Source organism: Schistocerca nitens, chromosome 5, assembly GCF_023898315.1.
Source record: "Schistocerca nitens isolate TAMUIC-IGC-003100 chromosome 5, iqSchNite1.1, whole genome shotgun sequence".
Classification (NCBI taxonomy): domain Eukaryota; kingdom Metazoa; phylum Arthropoda; class Insecta; order Orthoptera; family Acrididae; genus Schistocerca; species Schistocerca nitens.
The window spans coordinates 297,208,773-297,224,287 of record NC_064618.1 but is presented as its reverse complement, the minus strand read 5'-3'; the positions used below and the strand labels follow the sequence as shown (position 1 = coordinate 297,224,287).

The 15,515-nt window shown below is 47.3% G+C and overlaps 1 protein-coding gene across 2 annotated transcripts in view; it reads left to right on the top strand.

Annotated features, from left to right (window-relative positions):
• The first annotated feature begins 2,050 nt into the window (after window positions 1–2,050).
• Window positions 2,051–15,515, top strand: part of LOC126259662 (facilitated trehalose transporter Tret1-like) — a 126,404-nt gene continuing 112,939 nt past the window's right edge. For both annotated transcript variants that reach the window (XM_049956600.1, XM_049956599.1), the window contains exon 1: window positions 2,051–2,208. The gene's annotated coding sequence lies outside the window, so the exon portion shown is untranslated. The remainder of the gene's footprint in view (window positions 2,209–15,515) is intronic.

Genomic DNA, 15,515 nt, shown 5'->3' with positions numbered 1-15,515 from the left:
TGCTACTTAACCAGGAAAGTACGCTACTGGCCATTAAAATTGCTACACCACGAAGATGACGTGCTACAGTCGCGAAATTAAAGCGACTGGAAGAAGATGCTGTGATATGCAAATAATTAGCTTTTCAGAGCATTCACACAACGTTGGCGCCGGCGGCGACACCTACAACGTGCTGACATGAAGAAAGTTTCCAACCTATTTCTCATACACAAACAGCAGTTGACCGGCGTTGCCTGGTGAAACGATGTTGTGATGCCTCATGGAAGGAGGAGGAATGCGTACCATCACGTTTCCGACTTTGATAAAGGTCGGATTGTAGCCCATCGCGATTGCGGTTTATCGTATCGCGACATTGCTGCTGGCGTTGGTCGAAATCCAATGAGTGTTAGCAGGATATGGAATCGGTAGGTTCAGGAGGGTAATACGGAACGCCGTGCTGGATCCCAACGGCCTCGTATCACTAGCAATCGAGATGACAGGCATCTTATGCGCATGGCTGTAACGGATCGTGCAGCCACGTCTCGATCCCTTAGTCAACAAATGAGGACGTTTGCGAAACAACAACCATGTGCACGAACAGTTCGACGACGTTTGCAGCGCCCGCATCTCGTGGTCGTGCGGTAGCGTTCTCGCTTCCCACGCCCGGGTTCCCGGGTTCGATTCCCGGCGGGGTCAGGGATTTTCTCTGCCTCGTGATGGCTGTGTGTTGTGTGCTGTCCTTAGGTTAGTTAGGTTTAAGTAGTTCTAAGTTCTAGGGGACTGATGACCATAGCTGTTAAGTCTCATAGTGCTCAGAGCCATTTGAACCATTTGACGTTTGCAGCAGCATGGACTATCAACTCGGAGACCATGGCTGCGGCTACCCTTGATGCTGCATAACAGAGAGGAGCGCCTGCGATGGTGTACTCAACGACGAACTTGGGTGTACGAATGGCAAAACGTTTTTTTTTTTTTTTCGGATGAATCCAGGTTCTGTTTGCAGCATCATGATAGTCGCATACGTGTTTGGCGACATCGCGGTGAACGCACATTGGAAGCGTGTATTCGTCATCGCCATACTGGCATATCTCCCAGAGTGATGGTATGGGGTGCCATTGGTTACACGTCTCGGTCACCTCTTGTTCGCATTGACGGCACTTTGAACAGTGGACATTACGTTTCAGATGTGTTACGACCCGTGGCCCTACCCTTCATTCGATCCCTGCGAAAACCTACATTTCAGCAGGATAATGCACGACCGCATGTTGCAGGTCCTGTACGGGCCTTCGTGGATACAGAAAATGTTCGACTGCTGCCCTGGCTAGCACATTCTCGAGATCTCTCACCAATTGAAAACGTCTGGTCAATGGTGGCCGAGCCACTGGCTCGTTACAATACGCCAGTCACTACTCTTGATGAACTGTGGTATCGTGTTGAAGCTGCATGAGCACCTGTACCTGTACACGCCATCCAAGCTCTGTTTGACTCAATGCCCAGGCGTATCAAGGCCGTTATTACGTCCAGAGGTGGTTGTTCTGGGTACTGACTTCTCAGGATCTATGCACCTAAATTGCGTGAAAATGTAATCCCATGTCAGTTCTAGTATAATATATTTGTCCAATGAATACGCGTTTATCATCTGCATTTCTTCTTGGCGTAGCAATTTTAATGGCCAGTAGTGTATACGCCCTTGATGACTAGAAAACGTAAGAGAATTACAGCGTTAAGTATCTATTTTATTACTTTCTCGAATCAGCAACGGCTTATACTGTCCTGGTTAAGTAGCATGCATGCCATGTGAAGCTGTTGCAGTAGATACTTTTCCACTGTGAAGATGGTCCGATATCGAAACCGATAGTGAATGAATGTATTATAAGACAGCAGAGTATGTACCATGCATTTGTCCAAGTTAATTAAAAGGGAAATCCCGTGCCGTGCCAAAGCGAGTCTCCAGACCTGAGTGCGTCACTGGAGCAGCGGGTGAAGGCAGCGGTGGCGGTGGAGGGGCAAGCCGCGGCCCGTTGGCTGGGTCTGGGTCTCGCTGGCGCGGCCATCCAGTCTGCCACAGACGCCCTCCCACCGCGGACCGCACAGCGGACTCTGCTGCTGCTGCTGCTACCAGCTCACAGCCCACACGGATGCTCGGCCGACGATTCGCCGGCTTCGCTTACTGCAGCCTTTCCGCACTGGCTACCCGTACATCACCGCACCATCAGACACCGCAATAAGGTAAGCGCAGCAGATTGCGTTCTGAACACAGCTAGTGGCTCAGCGAGGCTGATCACTGACTTCACATGTTTGTTTCTGTGTACATAAACAAGCTGACTAATAGGGTGAGCAGCAATTTGCCACCATTCCTGATGACGCTGTAGTATACGGGAAAGTATCTTCGTTGACCGTACAAGGATAGAGAATGGCTTGGAGAGAATTTCTCTGTGGCATGATGAATGGCAGCTTGCTCTAGATGCAGAAGAAAATGTATGTTAGCGCAGATGAGTAGGAGAAACAATCCTGTAATGCAAGCGTAGGCTTCCGAGACCATTGTCACACTCAATAAAATTGTTCTGGGCACGTGACCGCATTGTCAATGTGTAAAATCCTCCGACGTTTCGGTCACTGTTGCAAATGGCCATCCTCAGGGTGTTTTTTCTAACTGCTGAATGATAAAATTTTTGGATCTTATATACTGGCGGAAGAGGTTATCGAAGAGGAAGAGGAGCTTTAGACGTCATTTATCAATGTTTTTATTGTTTCTTTTCATTGAAATGGAAACAAACAATAAACGACGTCTAACAACCCTCCACCACATCCTCAGTGCCCTGTCATAGTCCAGCCTCTTCCGCCAGTATATAGGAACTAAATCTTTTCTCAGTCAGTAGATACCATTACACCATGAGAAGACCATTTGCAACAGTGTCAGAAACGTCGGAGGATTTTATTCATTGACGTTGCGGTCACATATCCAGAAGAATTTTATTCAATCCCGTAGTGTTGGAATACGGTATTAGTGGTGAGTTTCTTGACACAGTCAAGTCGATTGAATATCAACGTTGAAAAATGAAATGAAATGGAACGAGCATGTAAGGGCGGTAGTAGGAAAGGCAGATGGTTGACTTCGGAGTGTTCGGAGAGTTTTAGAAAAGTATAGCTCATGTATAAAGGAGAACGTGTATAGAACACTAGTGCGACCCGTTCTTGAGTACTGCTCGAGTGTTCGGGATCCCCAGCAGATCGCGTTAAAGGAAGACTTCGAAGCAATTGAGAGGCGCGCTGGTGCATTTGTTGCCGGTAACTTCGATCAGCACGCGAGCGTTACGAAGACGCTTCGTGAAAAATGGGAATCCCTAGAGGGAAGACGATGTTGTTTTCGCGAAACACTATTGAGGAAATTTAGAGAACAGGCATTTGCGGCTTAATGCAGAACGATTCCACAACCGCCGACACGTATTTCACTTAAGGGCCATGAAGATAAGAAAAATTAGAGCTCTCACAGAAGAACGTCAACACTTTTTTCTCTCGCTCCATTCGCGATTGGAACAGAAAAGGAAATGACTAATAGTGATATAATGTACCTTTCAATACGCACCATACGGTGGTTTGCGGAGTATGTAAGCAGAAAGTAAATATCTGTCATGAGACTGTTATTCACGCTCCAGGATGGAATCAGTCTACCCCCTGCGTTTGCATCTAAAGTACTAGTAAATCCTATGCAGAGACGGATACTAAATGTTTGCGCAGGCTGTAGCTGAGGCGGGAGATGTGAACGAGTACGGTAGTGATTCAATGGAATGTGGAAAACCACCTGAAAATGACATCTAGGCTGGCCGACACAAAGATCCCCTACGTTAACCCACAGGGCGGTTCGAGACAGTCCGGCGCATCTCCCGAATCCCGGAAATGTCACGTTAATGGGCGCGGCTATTCGGGCTGATCGATAACACTTAAGTGATGTTTTTGTGTTGTAAATGGTTGGGGGAATGCTAGGAAGTTTTGCTAAGGTCAAATGGGGCTCCAGAAATCAACATTAACAAAAAAAAATGGGTCGCTAATGACAATTTAATTTGAAGTTCCACTGTGAGAGAGCGCAGAGAGGGCTGATGATTAAACCGAACCATTGGCGATCAGGAACTTTACTCTGCGTCCTCTGCTCCCTTTGCTGGCCAATCGCGAGAATGAAAATTTTTTCCACTACCGGAATTCAAATTAGCAACCTTCAGGTTAAGCGCGATGTGGATCTACAATAGCGTATGGAATCGTATTCACAGAGATTACATTTTAGAAAGAAAATTATAATTTACTACCGGTATATTGTGCGTTAAGAACGGTGCGCCGTGTTCGTTCAAAATTAAGTTAAAAGACTCCGTTTCATGCAAAATTTTTGAAGGACAATATTTTCCCCTTTGACTGTCAGCTTTATTTCCAATCACTATGACTGCAACTTGCATCTCAAAGATCATTTCATGACAAATTTCTCTGCTTTAGTACATGTTGAAGAAAGGTTAAGAATCCTCTGGCGTATAGAAACATTTCATCCCGTTATCTATATAATTCGTCTCACAACAATTCCGTAACACCTACACTTATGACACTGGTCCAGCTTACGGCTGTAAGCATTTCATATTTTAGCAGCACCTGAAAGAGTTGACAGTAAGTACAGACGCAAGAAACACTTAAATTTTCTTAAATTTGCCTAACCACGAAGCATGATGAGCGAGGTGGCGCCATGGTTAGCACTCTGGAAACGCATGCAGGTCGACGACGGTTCAACAATCCAGATTTAGGTTTTCTGTGTATCCCTAAACCGCACCAGAAAAATTCCGGGATGGTTCATTTGAAAGGACACGACCGATTTCCTTCCCCATCCTTGAAACAATCCAAGCCTGTGCTCAGTCTCTAATGACCTCGACGCTGATAGGACGTTAAACCCTAATCTTCATTCCTTCCTTCATGAATATACACTGAGGTGACAAAAACCATGGGATACCTCCTCATCTCGTGCCAGACCTCCATTTGCAGCAACATGACGTGGCATGGACTCAACAAGTCGTTGGAAGCACCATGCAGAAATATTGAGCCATGCTGCCTCTTTATAGCTATCCATAATGGCGAAAATGTTGCCGGTGCAGTACTTTGTCCACGAACTGACATCTCGATTACGTCCCATAAATGTTCGATGGGATTCATGTCGGGTGATTTGGTTGGCCAAATCATTCTCTCGAATTGCCCAGAATATTCTTCAAACCAATAACGATGGCATATTGTCATCCATAAAAATTCCTTAGTTGAGTGGCTGCAAATGGTCACCAAGTAGCCGAACGTAGCTATTTCCACTCAATGATCGATCAGTTTCACCAGAAGACCCAATCCATTCCATGTAAACACAGTCCACACCGCTATTGAGCCACCATCAGCTTGCACAGTGCCTTGTTGACAACTTGGGTCTGTGGCTTCGTGGGGTCTGCGCCACACTCCAACCTACCATCAGCTCCTACCATCGGGGCTAATCTGACCAGGCCATCGTTTTCCAGTCACTAAGGTCCACCTGATATGGTCACGAGCCCAGAAAAGTCGCCAGCCGCAGTGGCCGTGCGGTTCTGGGCGCTACAATCTGGAACCGAGCGACCGCTACGGTCATAGGTTCGAATCCTGCCTCAGGCATGAATGTGTGTGATGTCCTTAGGTTAGTTAGGTTTAATTAGTTCTAAGTTCTAGGGGACTGATGACCTCAGAACCTAAGTCGCATAGTGCTCAGAGCCATTTGAACCATTTGAATCCAGGAGAGTCGCTGCAGGCGATGTCGTGCTGTTAGCAAAGGCACTCGCATCGGTTGTCTGCTGCCACAGCCCATTATCGCCAAATTTCGCCGCACTGTCCGAACGGATACGTTCGTCGTTCGTCCACATTGATTTCTGCGGCTATTTCACGCAGTGTTGCTTGTCTGTTAGCACCGACAACTCTACACAGGCTCCTCTACTGTCGATCGTTAAGTGAAGACTGTCGGCACTGCGTTGCCCGTAGTGAGAAGTAATGCCTGAAATGTGGTATTCTCGGCAACCTTTTGACACCGTGGATCTCGTAATACTCAATTCCCTAACGATTTCCGAAATGGAATGTCCCATGCGTATAGCTCCAAATCAAATGGTTCAAATGGCTCTGAGCACTATGGGACTTAACTTCTGAGGTCATCAGTCCCCTAGAACTTAGAACTACTTAAATCAAACTAACCTAAGGACAACACACACATCGTTGCCCGAGGCAGGATTCCAACCAGTGACGTAGCGGTCGAGCGGTTCCAGACTGTAGCGCCTAGAGCCGCTCGGGCACCTCGGCCGGCCGTATAGCTCCAACTACCATTTCGACTTCAGCGTCTGTTAATCCCCACTGTGCGTCCTTATTCACATCGGAAACGTTTCACATCAATCATCTGAGTGCAAATGACAGCTCGGCCAATACAATGCCCTTTTATATCTCGTGTACACAATACTAACGTCATCTGTATACGGGCGTATCGCTATCCCATGACTTTTGTCACCTCAGTGTTTATACGATGTGTTATTATAAGACGCTTGAAGGTACAGTCGTGTGAATTATGCCTCAGTTGAAAATAATGAAGAAGTCGAAATTAACTTATCATGACGACGAAACTTTTGTTGAATAAAAACAAGCCACACGGAAATGGTTCCACTTAATCTTTTTAAGGATAGGCACTTCAGCCACTGCTTCACATACATTCTGTAATGACATTTATTGTGAATAAGCCATCCTATTTCAAATTCCAAGTAATGTATCTCAGATGTTCTTGGTGTGACTGTTTAAAGACGTGCTTCCGAGAGTTCAAAATGGTTCAAATGGCTCTGAGCACTATGGGACTTAACTGCTGTGGTCATCAGTCCCCTAGAACTTAGAACTACTTAAACCTAACTAACCTAAGGACATCACACACATCCATGCCCGAGGCAAGATTCGAACCTGCGACCGTAGCTCCGAGTGTTCAGACGAGTTATTTCTGTTACATGCCAATACTTCGACGACCGACCAGTTTTCTTCTCCAGGTGCTGGGAGTTGCTCTTTTGTGTGGTCTCCACATAGAACAAACAACTCGGCTGGAAATACGGAAGCATTTCTTTGAAAATAGTATCCATAATTACAAGCCTACACAACAAACGATCTTAGTCTGACATATTTTTGTATACTAAATCTTCACAGACATTTTTCTCGCGATCGAACTATGTTACAGGTTATCAGCAAATTCTAGAGTACTACAGACATCCCTTAATCGCAGCAAGGGACTAAAGTAAAAGTACTGTAGAACATAGTCTACAGAAAGCGTCACGTTTCTTCGTAAATAACTCTGTTAACGTCAAAATAAATAAAAAAATATCTGAACTAAAACTGGAACTGTCCTACAGGAAAACATGAAATTTCTCTGTGCTACGCATTCGAGAATTTATTTTTTATGTTGTGCTGCCATGGTTAACATTTTCGCAGGACAGTGCAACATTTCGTTGCTGTAGAGTGTTATTATACTGATGCAAAATTTCACTGAGTAAGCGATTATTTTAATGCACTGAATTAATAATAATAATGATTACAATAGTAAAAGTGAAACATTGAAAACTCACATCTGGTTGGTTAACGCGCCTGACATTTCACAAGCAATCAGTATAGCTACGGCCAGTAGACCAATGCGGTCTTCAAAACATTTTCTGGTCGATGACAGCTTTACTCGGCTTTGATTTACTCAACACATAACGCGCCTCTGCAGTGAAGACCGCTAACGCTCGACTTTCCGGTGGTGCTCGACTCGGAAATCCGCCAGTTCCAATCCTAATGCTGCACGAAATTTTCACTGCCAGTATTTGGCCGGTAAGGTGAGGTGATGGTATAACGTGCCTTATCACCAGTCCATGCGCTAGTGTCCCGTATTAAATTCCAAAACTATCCGAAGTGTCTCATGTAGTAAGGGGATGTGGCATTGCTGATGGTGATCGTTCGTCTGATGGGGATTTTAAGAGCTCGGCGAACCCCTTGGTGGTATGGGAGAAGAGTGCGCTCTTTGCCGGCGTCGTGTTTCACCCTCTCTCATCTCTCATCATCATCATCAAACATCCATTACACTCACCTCCGCTCCACAAATACGAGTACTACACAGCTTTCAGATATCCTTAAGGAAAGGACCAATGTGTGTGGGGTAAGAATACTCTTTCCTCCCGGTGGCTGAAACTACCCTATGGGGAATCCTAGGCAACAATGACATACGATATTTACATTTTTTAGTCACCATATAATGTAAACGATGGACACCGTAAAACCTCCCCTTAGAAAAATTTATGAATTACTGTGCTGGTAAACCCCTTACATTATTTGATTTTCAAACAGCTGAGCAAAACTGAACGAACTCAGACGTTTCTCTCTTTACTTATTCTGATCAACACTAAACTGACACACAATATTTATAGCGCAACGCAACCTGACTTTCAATAATCCCTACAAAAGAATGGCCCTGACTAACAATAACCTATAACTTTCATGACTCACTTACCTCACAAAAATCTTCGTTACTCGAACTACTGCAATACAGCTAGCGCCAATACTGCCAGCTAAATAAAAGATTCTAACTACTGAAGGCACTAACTACTGATAGGCATACTTAGCAAATGAAAGATTTTGACAGAGAACAAACAATGTATTTAGGCCTACCTTAATAGTGTTCAAAAGTCATAATATATATCAGTTCATGACATCCAGTCTTACAAATTTACTCCTTCTGATGGACACACGTCCAGATCATCCGCTCTCAAAACTCCGCCATCTCTCTCCCCACATCCACCACTGCTGGCGGCTCACCTCCAACTGCGCAACGCTACGCGCTGTTCACATCCAACTGCCCAACACTACAATAGCAAATATTCCAACAATGCCAACCAGCCACAGACTGCACACAGCACAGTCATTGATTTTAATACGCAGCGCTACGTGGCGTTACCAACATAAAAACCTAAACAACCTACTTACAACCGTCCGGGTCTGCCAAGTGTTGTTGGCAAGTGGGATGCACTTAGCCCTTGTGAGGCCAATTGGGGGGCTACTTGACTGAGAAGTAGCGACACCGATCGCGAAAACGGATAACGGCTGACCGCATGCCCCTCAGTATCCCCATCCGGTGACGCCTCAGTGCTGAGGATGACACGGCGGCCGGTCGGTGCCGTTGGGCCTTCCAGGCCTGTCGGACGGTGTTTGTTTGTATAACATAATCGAATAAATTGAGGGCTACTTTTACTAAAGCATTTTTCGCCGTTGTATACACTAATCTAAAGTTTATCAACATACACTCACACAAAAGTGAAATGTGTAAAATAGCTTGTACATTGAGTTATCCCACATCTGTGAAACCTAACTGAACAACTAGTAAGGCTTTAGAGGTGTGTTGGGTGCGTTCTGGCGCAATTTTTCTGTGTACTTTTACTTTACTAAAACCAGAAATGTTATGACAAACACAGAAATCAGACCATGTTGTTTTCCCGCGAGTTGCACAAGCCGCCTTGGCACAACACAGTCGGTAACTTCTGCAGACACTGCTAAGGTGCCGCGTTTAACTTTTTAATAACCTATTCAGTTGCTCGCAGGTAACTAAGCTTTGCTATAAACCACGCAGGAATTTCTGCCTTACACGCCACAGTAGAACGAGTCAGTAGCGTTTTCTGGAAAATGTCAGATTTTAAAATGCCATCGTAAGCGTGTAACGGAAATGGAGTTCAGCAGTTTGCGTTAATGACGGAACAGACTCATGGGAAACTTTTTGTCTCACGGGAGGAACAAATAATGGAAGGAAGTCGTGTTTCATATAAAGGCTGCCAGTTCTAAGCCATGGAAAACCCAAATGACTGAGCGCCGTCTATACATTCAGACCACGCTTTCATGGTTTGCTTGAAAGTCTTAAGATGAATTTTGCGATTGTTTCTTTGGAACGCTGCAACGAATTCACTTCCAACGTAGTTCATTCGGAGCTTCTGCATTTTGTGTAGTACTCTCGCCTACTGAAGTGCACTTACGGTGTCGGCGGTTCTTGCTTTGCGTGCTGATGTTTGTAGTTCATTGACGTTAATCGCAGCCAGCCAGAGATAGTATACGGTAGCCAGTGACAATGATTTCTTTCCGCAGCAGATTTGGTGAGTGCCAGCTTAACTTCCAGTGAACTGGTTATTGTGGATTTTAAGGTTGGTTACTCATTTCCGTGTTTCTCTGGTGACTGAAAAAGCTAGATTTGTAGACAGAGTAACCTGTAGTGTAGCCCGAGTCCAGGGGTTGGTTGGAATGTGGTAATGTGTTTCTGTGCTGGTGAGGCCAACGAAAGTCAACACGAAAATACAATTGCCTTAGTAGATACATGTGTAGCGCAGCCTGAGACATACGACGGACGGTCAATAAGAATGCAACACATATTTTTCTCAGCCAATTTCGGTTGAAAAGATGCGGAATTTGTTGTAGGACATAATGGAACATTCCCGCTTCAGCTTCTACACTTTAAGTTGCGATAGGTGTCGACGCTGTACGTAGCTTTCAAAATGGCGTCTATAATGGAGATGCTTTTCAAGCAGAGAGCTGTCATTGAACTTCAGTTGGTGGAAAACCAGCGCATTGCAGATATTCATGGGCCCTTGCAGAATGTCTACGGAGACCTGGTATGAACAAAAGCGCGGTGAGTCGGGCGAGGCGTCTGTCATCATCGCAACAAGGTCGCGCAAACCTGTCGTATCTCCTGCGTGCCGGCTGGCTCCCAGGAAATTGAAGAAACGACTTCAGCGTCTTCGTTGCCACGAAAACGCAAACGAAATTCTCCTCCTCCATGACAACGCAAGGCCTCACACAAATCTGCGTATGCGAGAGGAACTCACAAAACTTCACTGGGTTGTCCTTCTTCAACCACCCAACAGCCCGGATCTCGCACCTTCCGACTTCCACCTGTTTGGCACAACGAAGGATGCACTCTGCGGAAAGCAGTACGTGGTTGGTGGGGAGTTTATCAATACAGCAATACGTAAGTTCCGACGTCGGCTAGTAGAGTGGTACCTTGCAGGCATACAGGCCCTGCCAGTAAGCTGGCTAAGACCGTCGTGTTGAACCGAGATTACGTTGACAAAAAGGGTTTTTTTAGCCAGAAGAGTGGGAAATAATATGCTGTGTTGAAATCCTGAATAAATCCAACCTGCTTTCAGAAAGGAAATGTGTTGCGTTACTTATTGAACGCTCCTCACCCGCCAGGTTAGCCGAGACAGTTCGGCGCTAGCAGCCGTGCGAAGCGGAGGTCCGATACTTCCGCCTGTGCGGCGTGTGCGAGTGTTTGTTTACTTGTGGACTTAGTCTGCACGCGGGCTAGTAACAACGATCATGGCGAACAAGTACAGGAAAACTACATTACGATTCAATTTCTGCAAAGACTACGAACGACCAAAGGCTTTAGCAGTGGAACGATTCATTCGAGAGGACGTCAAGATACCGCCAAACGATATTATCGGAATTCACCTATCCATCGTTAGTCCCACGGTGTATGTTAAGATGGTAAATGACGCGGCGTGTGAGAGAATTCTACAGGCGACAAAAGCAGGTCTCCGATTTTGCCATAGTGACGGGAATGTCGGCACGGTAACTGTAGAACATGCTGGTCTGGGTATACGGACAATACGTGTTTTTGAGCTGCCATTTGAGCTCCCGGCTGACGAAGTTATCGAGGCTTTTAAGCCATATGGCACAGTACATGGTCACACAGCAGAACGCTGGACACAATTCGCCACATACCCCGTTCTTAACGGAGTGCGGCAGATCACTATTGATCTTCAGAAGCATGTACCGTCCTATCTGACAATTGGTGGTTGTCGGGCGGTGGTGATTTACGATGGTCAACCACGTACATGTTCTGGATGTGGCCAGGAGGGACACCTCAAGTCGAACTGTATGCAACGGCGGATTACGCAACTGCCTTCAGATGTGCGGGAGCCGTCGCCGGCGATGACAGTACTACCTATGCCAAAGCCCCCACTGCGTCCGCTGATGACCGAAAGGACACAGCCCCGGTGGAAGATCAAGATGGCACTCTCCGAAGCCTTGTCGCAGACGTCGGGATGACAGAGCATGCTGCTCCGTCGAGCATACAATCTACGGCGACAACATCAGATGAGACCGAACTCCCACCAAGCACACCGATAGTACAAGAAGCAGTTCCAGCCACTACGGATGCTGTTCCGTCTGAAACGCACTCTGAGACGACGTCATTAGTTTCGACCGAACTCCCGCCAAGTTCAACGATGGGACTCTAAACACTTCCAGTTCCTACGGATGCTTTTCTTTCGGGCAGCCGTGATTCCCTGCAATCTGAGGACACGGACGGAAGATCACGCAAACAGCGTTCCCCGAAAAGGAGGAAACGGCGGCGTCGCACGACATCTCCTCGGGATGACTCCCCTTGCCCCGACGACGATGTGCCTGTGGACCAAGACGACACAACAGCCTCTACGAAACAGGATGAGGCACTGGGAACTGTTCGAACCGACCCACAGCGGTCTGTCACATTGACGGTACCGGTACGTGGTGATGCTGAAGCGAAATCACAGCCAGTTCACGAAGACGGACTAATAATTGCTGAAGGTGAAGGGAGAGGGGCGAGAGAACGTCTTCTAACTCAACCCCCGGCGCCGGTGCAGGGAGATGTTTTTGCGCCTCGACAGAGTGGGATTCAACGCCATGCGAACCTGAATATCAATGACGTGCGTTCACCGGCCAAAATACACCTATTGAAGGAAACGGTTTGGGCATCTGATGTGGATATTGCTTTGCTGCAGGAAGTCCACATAGCTGCACTCCCATACATCGCAGGCTACCAATCCTATTCGTCACATGGAGATCACAATGGGAGTGGGGTGGCAGTTTACGTGCGAGATGGCTTCCCAGTGGAAAACGTGTGTTATCTTCCGTCGGCCAGGGGAATGGCTTTCACGACGTTTGGGACACGCATCATCAATCTTTATGCACCGTCGGGAAACAATCGGCGGCGGGAAAGGGCGCGATTTTATGCAGAAGACATTGCTCCACTATTCCATGGACGTTCTGAATGTGTAATAATTGGTGGAGATTTCAACTGTGTTCTCAGCCAGAAAGACCAATGGCCGCAAGCAAACATCAGCCAGGAATTGCGAATCGTTGTCAACGACCTTGTACTTAGTGACACGTGGGAATTACGACATGGAGCTGCACCGGGATACACCTATGTGACAAGTCATTCGGCGAGCAGATTAGATCGCATTTATATCTCACGGGCTCATGCAAATGATGTCCAGGACGCGGAACGCTGGCCATTGGCATTTTCCGATCACAGCGCTTACATCTGTACGGTGCTTCTTCCCCGTAGAGAGGTGTGGAACAGTAAGGCCCCGTGGAAACTAAACATTCAACATCTACATGATCCTGAATGCCGTCAACGGATCCTTGAGACATGGACGATGTGCGAGCGAAGGGTTGGAAGGTATGCGACGAAGCTTGATTGGTGGCTGGCTTGTGCTAAACCGGCACTTCGCCGTACGTTCATCTCATATAGCAGGGAAATGGCAGAATGGCGCCGCCGTACCACCGACTTTTATTTTGCAGCACTGCGCGACCTGGATGATGGCCCGCCGGGACAGGACATCTGGATCGAACGCAAAAGGATAAAAGCTAAACTAGTGGCTTTAGCTCGGAAACATCTTCAGGGAACCATGGTGCGCGCCAGATGTCACGATGCGGTAAGGCACGAGATTCCTTCCATGCACCACGTCGTGAATAAACGAAAGCACCGACGACGCGTTTTGGTACGGGAGTTAATCACCCGCGAAGACCGAAGAGTGACGCGTCAAGCGGACATTGTCTCTGCATTCGTCGACCATTACCAGCACATCTATCGGGAAGAAGCAGCCTCTTTCGATGACCTCGACCGTATAGCCACGTCCGTCTCCCGTACACTGACGGTGGAAGCCGCGGGAACCTTACTGGAAGCCATTAGCTGTGAGGAAGTACATGATGCGATCGCACAAGGTGCGTTGCATCGGTCCCCAGGCATTGATGGGCTTCCTGCTGAATTCTATCGCGAATTTCGCAACGAAATGGCACCGCGATGGACGGAAATGTACAACGAGATGTTAAATTCCGATGCGCCTATTCCACCGGCTTTTATGGAAGGCCTCCTGGTGCCAGTACATAAACCGAAGCCAGGAATTACGGTCACACATTATCGCCCCATCACCCTGCTTAATGCCGATTATAAGATCTTTGCACGGTTGCTAGCGTCCCGATGTCGTATGTTAATTCGTAGCGTTTTCTCTCCGGAACAGACGACACCGGGTGGATCGGTGAATGTGCAAACAGCTACTGGCGAATGCCGTGACGTGATAGCGCTGGCGGAGGAGTGCCGGCTTAAAGCGGCGATGGTGGCGGTTGATTTTGACAGTGCTTTTGATAAGGTGCGCCACAACTATCTGTATGCTGTACTGGAACAAATGGGTTTTCCAGACCGTTTTACTGGTCTCATTAGAAGGATTTACGGGGGCGCACAATCCTTGGTACAGGTTAATGGGCGTATAGCAGGGCCCATTCAAATTCGACGATCCATTCGCCAGGGCTGCCCTCTTTCGATGCTGCTGTTCGCGATAGCGTTGGAACCATTAATTGGGAGGCTCACCAATTCTCTTTCTGGGGTGGAACTACGGGGCTACACCTTCAAATGTCGTGCCTATGCGGACGACCTCCTGCTGCTCGTTCGTTCTGAGGAAGAGGTGAAGACGGTCCTTGAACTGTTGTTGGACCACAGTGTGACGGCGGGTAGTGCAGTGAACATGAACAAATCGGCGGCAATGCCGGTGGGAAGGGGCCTTACGCCGGAAGAAATCAGTCCGTTTCCTTATGTGCAACGATTCCGCTATCTCGGCATAGACTTTACCTCATCTGTAAAACATACTGCAGCAGTTAACTACCGACGTATGTTACAGACAACACGTACCATGGTCCGACAACATCTCCTACGGCGCCTTGATCCTTTGCAGCGAGTCGAGTACCTGAACACTTATGTGGTTTCTCGAATGGTGCATATTTCGCAGATCCTGCCCCTACCACTCACGCTCGGACGTCGACTTCAATCAGCACTAGGCTATTTCGTGATGATTGGATCGCCCCTCAAGGTGCGATACGAAACGCTCACTCTCCCTACGGGCAAGGGGGGACTCGGACTTACGAATGTTCACTGCCGTGCGACGGCGCTCCTTCTAGCCACAATGTATAAGCAATGGCGTAGCGGGCGTGATTCCCTTACATCCCGCCTACTGGATCTCCTGGTTCCAGCGTCCCTCACACCTCCGGTGGTGGTGGGCAACATTACGCCACATTTTGCGCATGTCTCAACATTTATCGTGGAACTTAGTTATATCAGAGACGAGCTTCCGCGCACTAGACCGCCATGCGCGAAGGATTTTTATGTTTGGCTGTTACGACGGATAAGTTGTAATGTAATTGAACTG